Source organism: Equus przewalskii, chromosome 1, assembly GCF_037783145.1.
Source record: "Equus przewalskii isolate Varuska chromosome 1, EquPr2, whole genome shotgun sequence".
NCBI lineage: Eukaryota > Metazoa > Chordata > Mammalia > Perissodactyla > Equidae > Equus > Equus przewalskii.
The window spans coordinates 28,659,323-28,666,617 of record NC_091831.1 but is presented as its reverse complement, the minus strand read 5'-3'; positions in this window follow the sequence as shown (position 1 = coordinate 28,666,617).

The following is a 7,295-nucleotide window of genomic DNA, read 5'->3' as shown; positions in this document are numbered from 1 at the left end:
GATGCCTGGATAACCACCAGGTTCTTGCCTTGGGTGAATGGTTGGAAGTGACAGAGATGGGGAATAGAAGAGATGGAATAGATTTGGGGAAAGTGCAAAATACTGAGTTCTGATTGGGACGTATACTTGGGGAGTCTGGAGTACATCTCAATAAAGATATCCAGGAGTTAAGAGACTATTAAGAACTAAACTGTACTTCCATACATTTGTGAATTAAGATGTCTGGTAGGGAGTTGGAAATATGTGTGTGGCGTTTAAGAGAAGTTCTATCAAGGTAAATGGATTTGAGAGTCACCAGCATATGGATGGTAATTAAGGCCATGGGAAGGTTGCCAGTTACTTGGGAAGACAAGTGAGGAGAGAAGAAGGCCAAGAGTAGAGTCTTAGGGAGTATCAACTCTTAGACAGTGGTTTTCACCCTTGGCAGGACATTTGGATCAGCCAGGGACTTTGAAAAACACCAGCGTCTGGGCCTCGCCCCAGACCAACTAAATCTGAATCTCTAGGAGCGAGCTGTAAAGTTCCTCAGGTCATTCTAAGGTGGAGTGGGGGCTGAGAACCAATGACTCAGGGAGGGTAGAGAACAGGTCTAGCAAAAGAGCCTGAGAAGGAATGTTCAGGAAGGTAGGAACAGTTTCAAGAAGAGAGAGTTCCAACACATCAAATGATGCAGAATAATAATGATTAACCCCTACCCAGGACTTACGCTACGTCAGGGACTTCACATGAACTTGCTGAACGGTCCCTGGGACCCCATAAAGCAGGTAATGTTATTATCATCGCCATTTTAAAGATAAGGAAACTCAGGCACAGGGATGTTAAAGTACTTGCCTAAAGTCACACAACTAGTAAGAGAAACTAGGATTCAAGCCTGGACAGCCCTCTACCAAGTTGGTGCTCCTAACCGCTGTGCCAGGCTGCCTCTCCTACAGAGGCCTGAGTGAGATGAGCACTGTCCATGGCTTGAGCAGTTAGCTGGTCAGTATAAACTTCAAATGGGCCAGCTCTCCTCTTCTTTCCCTTCCTTCTTTTACCCTAGGTCACTAAGGCAGCTGCCCCTTACTTCCCTGGCCTTCTCTTGGCTGACGACCTAGGTGGAGCTGGTTCTCCTCCCTCCCTCTTGCTGAGACAACACAGTCCGGCCCTTACTGGGTGGCCACAACTATAAAGTACATGGCTGGTAGCCTCTTCATTCACCAGGCTGAGCTGAGCATCCTTTTAAATCCCCAGTCTGGGAGTAGGTGGCGAGTTGGAATGATGCAGGTGAAGCAGAGGACCTGATCCTCCTGGGAAGAGAGTCTTCCTGAGAGTTAGATACAAAGATAGACCTTGAGGAGAAGAGTCTGGAATCCATATTGGCGTGGAGGGGATGTGAGCATAATCAGACACCTGGGATGACCCCATGTACAGCTCCTGCCTGACCTTGCCAAGCCCTGGAGCTGTGGTTCTCGACCAGCCTGCATGTTAGAATCACTGGGGGGCTTGAAAAACATACCACAAGGGCCACCTTCAGAACCATTGGTCATTGGAAGGTCATTGGATTAGAATCTCTGGGGATGGGGCCCAGGCATTGGTGGGTCTTAAAAACTCCCCAGGTGATTCTAATGTGCAGCCAAAGTTGAGAACCATGACCTCAAGAGAAGAGCTCTGGATAAGTATGATAAGTCTCTGCTTCCAACCTTAGCTTTGTCACTTCCTAGCTGGGCGTCTTGGGTAACCCATCGGACCTAACTTTTAGCCTCAGTTTTCCTATATCTGTAAAATGGAGGTAGTAATCTCAACCTTGCCTACCTTATACAAGTTGTTATGATGCTCAGGTAGACTGTTGGATGTGATATATTTTGTTAATTATATAGGGCACCATATAAAAGTGAGGTAGAAGTAACTATACAGATACTAAAATACGAATAAGCACACGTGTTCACTTGGCACAGGTAGATGCACTTGATTACACACACACACACACACACACACACCAGTCAGCTGCTGGTTGGGTTCCGAAAGCAGAGCTGTGGTTTTCTAGACATGGCTTTTTATGTTTTTAGCCTTTAGAATATGCCATTAAAATATGGAGAGATAATCTGGGGTGTGTGTGTGTGTTTAAATGATTGCTAAGGTACGGCATCATTTGAGTCCGCCTGTCAGCCTATCAGAAACGTCATCTATAACCTTCACTGTTTGCAGTTTAATCTCCCCTGCCTCCCCGCGGGCCCTGTTCTGACATTTTAAACCCCATAAACGACAATAGTGCTCTAAGCCATTTTGAAAAAAGCCAAGCATTTGGAAAAAACACACATAGAGACATACCCCTAAGTTCCACTTCCCCTGAACACATGCTCATTCACGCTCATAAGTGGAATCACACACATACTTACACCCTTGAACTGTCCAATTTGGGAGAAGTCACAGATACTGGCCGACATAAGCGCACATGCGTGACAGCAGGACATAGATGCGTGAAAGCATGACCATGTATCTGGTGCCCGTGCCTGCGTTCCAGTGGACACACAGCAGACAAATCTTTCTGCTTCCAGCCTCAAGTCCCATCCATTCCTCTGCTCCTTAGCCTTCAAAGAATGGAAGAATCCAGGTCCTTGGAAGGCTGATGCTGGGAGAAATGGGGTGACATGGGAAGCTGAGGTGCCCTAAATCTTGGAGTTTAGTGTCAAGCAAGGATGTACATTAATAGGCTCAAGGTCTTCACTCTTGGAAAGCCGATAGGTAGAAAGGGATAACAAGCAAAACTGCACCCCACTTTACAGCAACCAGATAGTTTACCACACTTGGGGAACTAGAATGAAAAAAGAAAACCCAGAGATACTTATTAAAGGGATGAGCATGTGAGTATAGAAGGACATGGTGTAAGATGTAGACAGTGAGCTCCATAAAGTTCCCAGCTGTATTCCCAGGGCCTGGCACAGGGTCTACAACATACTAGGGGCTTGTAAATACAGTACTTGTTGATTGAATGACTGAAAGAATGTGTAAGCTCTAGAGTGAGTAAGTGGTAAGGGAAGTGGAGTGTGAGTGTGTGTGTGCGTGTGTGTGCACATGTGTGATGGAGATGGGGATGGGAGATTGGCTAGTTAAGGACAGTTTCTTGGAAGAGATGACTTCTGATCTGGGACTGGAAGAGAGAGGCCCACATCATGTCTGATATCCATTTGTTCCAGGGTAAATGGCTCATTTTCTTTCTTTGGACTATCTCTGACTTTGTAGCAAGATCTCCCCACTCAAGACAGACTCCCAAATGAAGTGGGAAATGGTAGGAGTGGTGAATTAGGATTGCCTTTGTGCAGTCCTGGAGCACTTTTCTGAGCTTTTAAACTTCTCTCCTTATGTGTAGGCATATGTACCAGCAGAGGATAGGGACTCTGGGCAACTCTACTTGATTCTGAAGGGTTCTGTGGATTCTCTGTGGCACAGCTGGCTCCTATGGCTCTCCCTCCCACCACCTTGAGTCATCAGGCACTTAAAGGAACTTGTTTCCATAGCAACCAATTGGTGTTGGAAAGTGAGGGCTGTGACGTCAGGATGGGGGGTAGGGTGAGAAACCTCCATCCCCCCACATCCCTGGCTCCCTGATCAGTGTCTGCAGCCTTGCAGGGAAAGCTCCAGAAGAGATACAGGGCATTGTACTCCTGAGAAGCACAGGTTCTGGGTCAGGGCCCAGGAGTAGGGACTGGATTGGAGATCTGATTCACCTCACAGTGTCCTTATCTGCCACTCCAGTCCAAAACGTGGACAAGGCTGTGGGCCCAGTAGTGACACAGTGTGAGCACACTTAGAAGGTAACAGTAGGTGCCAGCCCAGTGGTGCAGCGGTTAAGTTCACACCTTCTGCTTTGGTGGCCCCGGGTTTGCTGGTTGGGATCCCAGGTGCAGACCTACACACTGCTTGTCAAGCCATGCTGTGGCAGGCGTCCTACATATAAAGTAGAGGAAGATGGGCATGGATGTTGGCTCTGGGCCAGTCTTCCTCAGCAAAAAAGAGGAGGATTAGTGGCAGATGTTAGCTCAGGGTTAATCTTCCTCAAAAAGAAAAGAAAAGAAAAGGAAAGTAACAGTAATCTGGGACCATTGCCTGTGCTCCTCCCTGTCTCCTAGGAGAGAAGGATCACAGGCTTTCTTTATTTGGGCTGGGGGTGGGGGGCAGAGCTGTAAACAAGGCTTAGAAAGAAGGAAGTCTTGGCTCAAAGGAGAGGAGACTCTGCTCTCAGGCCTCACTTGAGAACTGTCACCACCCTCAAGGATAGATGCTTCGGTCTATGGGGGAAAAGTACCTGCTTTAAATAAAGGAGTAGGGAGCCCAGCTAGGAATCCATCCAGAGAGTGTAGGAGAGATAATCCAATGGGCACTTAGCTCACTGATTTTTGGGCAGAGAATGAGATGTGGGTAAGAGAACTCCAGCAGTTTGATCCCCTGGATCCTTGGGACCATGGCTGGGCTTCCTGAGGGACAGTCTGGCCAATTTGGCAAGGTCATTCTAATCAGAAGATAAAAGGCAGAATACAAGGGACCTTGTCCTTAGGAGAAAAAAGAAGGCTGGGCATTCATTTACTGGATTTTCTGGCCAAAGTATGCTAACCCTATCATACCAGCTGGGCAGGACTGCTGTGAGGATGATGAAGAAGACGATGATGATGATGATGATTAACAATTAACAGCAGTAGCTATGTTTTTCATGGCACTTTACAAAACACTTTCATCCTTGCAGTAGCCCCATTGGTAGGTAGGCAGGAATGGCCTGCAGGTTGGGTTTGGAAGCAGACTCTGGCATGGAGATTATTATGCTGGAGCTTTACTGGGGAGAACCCTTGGGATCATCAGCAGTGTAAGGGAAGGAAATGGAAAGAAGCAGGACTGGACAGAGGGAGAAGTTGGGCTGTGCTGTGGTCTCAAAAAAGGCCTTAGCCAATCACAAGGGGGGCTCTGAGGCTGGGATGGCCCTTCGGAACTGACCTGAGTTGGGGAGAAGTGGCTGGGCCTTTGTATGCCCATGATGACCAAGCATTGGATGCAGGCTGCCCAGGGAAAGGGGCATGACCTTAAGCAAGGCAGCTGTCTTCAGCAGAGACAAATCCAAGGAAGACTGACAGGGCAGCAGCTGGAGAACATCCTTCAGTACTAAGGGAAGCGTGGCATTTCACTACGGCCCCCACCACAGCAACTATCACTCTTCTTTTGAAGATGAGGAGACTGAAGTTCGGAGAGATGTGATGACCTGCCTCATCATACAGCTACCATACAGGCAGGTTGGAGTGTAGATTCAGCGACGTAGACTTAGTCTTGGCTTCATGGATAAGGGATTTCAGTATAAAACTCCTCCAGTGTGACTGCATGAGTAAATCATTAAGGGAACCCTCTGCCTGGGCTCCATGGAGGACAGGCAGTTGGAACTGAGGGTGCCCTGGGTGAGGGGTTAGAGCGGGAGCTCAGTGCACTGACTCCAGGCAGACAGAGTCAGGGTGCAGAGATCCTGTGCCAGGCCCCTGGAGGGCCTTCTTAGCTCTGTCCACATCTAGGGAGCCTCCTCCCCTTCTAGAAAGTGGAAATTGTGGCCTTAATCCCTCTCAGTGTACAAGCTGCCGAGCTGGCTGATCTGGGCCGCGAAAGAAACTTGCCTGATAGATGTGTCGGATTGACCAAAAGATGAGAGGCTTTGAGGAGATTATTCTGTCTGCTTGATGCCTGGCCCCTGGACCCCCAAGGAATGGAATCTTTGAGGGTCTCCATGGGGGCTTCTGGAGGGGGCAGAGCAGTCAACAGGGGTCCAGCAATGGTCAATTTCCCTGGCCAGCCCCGGGGGCAACCAACTGCCTTGGGAAGGCCTGGCAGAAGACGTTTGCTGAAAGATTGACAGAGGTGAAGGAAGGAGTGGACAAGATGACACAAGGTGAGAGATATCAAGGCAGAGGCCAAGAGAACAGAGAGGGGGCTGGCTCTCAGAACTAGCCACTCCCACGGAAACAAACTGAAGGAATGAAGTCTCTGGTCTGGACTTGTTTGCAGGCTGCTGGGCTGGGCCATCTAGGTTCTGTTGAGGATTTCAGAAGTCATTGAAGAGTGTTATGTATATGTGTTGGGGGTTGGGGTGGGGGCCACAACAGGATCAGATGAGTGTGGGAAATGGAGTGAAGGGAATCCACGCCCCTCCCTCACCTTCACATTGGAATTGCTGGGTCCACAGGCTGGGAGTGACAACAGTTCTCACTCTTGTTTCTCTTAACTCTCCCTGGCTAGGAGGTGAGAGAGAGCCCGAGCCACCACAGGGGAAGGACCCAGAGATGCAAGAGACAAAGGGACAAGAATCTGATGGCAGCTCCAGAGTCTCTGCCCTGGAGACTCCCAAGGATTTACCAGCCCACTAACCAGTTCCTTTGCCCTGAGGGCAATGGGCATGTGCCCTAGGGACCTCGGCTTTCTTGCCCTTTTCTGGGGGGCAAAAGTGAGTGGCCACAGCTTCTGTCCAGGAGGCTCTGATCAGAAAGGGATTGTTGGTTTGTTTCTTTTTCTCTGCCACCTTGCCCCCCACCCCCACCCCGCCCACATACAGATTTCCGTTCATGACCTTGTGACTCCTCCATTAGGTCTCCTTTCTTCTTGCTTCAAGAAAAAGCCAGGCAGGGAGGGCTGGGGACCAGGGAGGGAGGCGAGGCAGCAGAGAGGCTGAGCCAATCGCGGGTCTGCAAGGTGCAAAGCAATCAGCAGAGCCGCTGGTGAGCGGGGTCACTCCGTAGTGTGCACATCAGGGTGAAATCCTTTCAGCTCTTCGCCAAACCCCTAGTGAAAGACAATCAGGCTCGCTGTCACCAAGCTAATTCTGTCTATATAAAAGCAGTAATGAAATTCACGGCAGGATTACCCTCTCCATCCAATGGGCCAGCGTCGTGGTGACATATCTCTCTTATTGCCCGAATGTAACACACCATCTAATTTACGTCGTGTAGCGAGCAGGAATGAAATGTTCATAAAGAATTGCTGCATCTCGTCACCTTAACTGCGGCCTGGGGCTCTGAGGCATCTGTCAGGGAGAGGAGCAGGAGGAGGGAGGGCAGGCGGGGCTCAGGGAGCAGCAGCTGGGGGCAGGGGTTCTGGGGGGTTGTTGTTTCTTAATAGGGTGAAGTGGAGGCAGAGGGAGGTAGGGGCTGGGGCGGGGTAGAGAGAAGAGTGGGAAAGGGGGGCATGGAGGGCTTGGGGAGGCAAGGATAAATAAGGATAGGATGAAGTGGTCTGTAGGGAGTGTTTGGAAGTCTGTGTAAGTCTGGGGAGCCAGAGAGTCTGAGAGTCTGTGT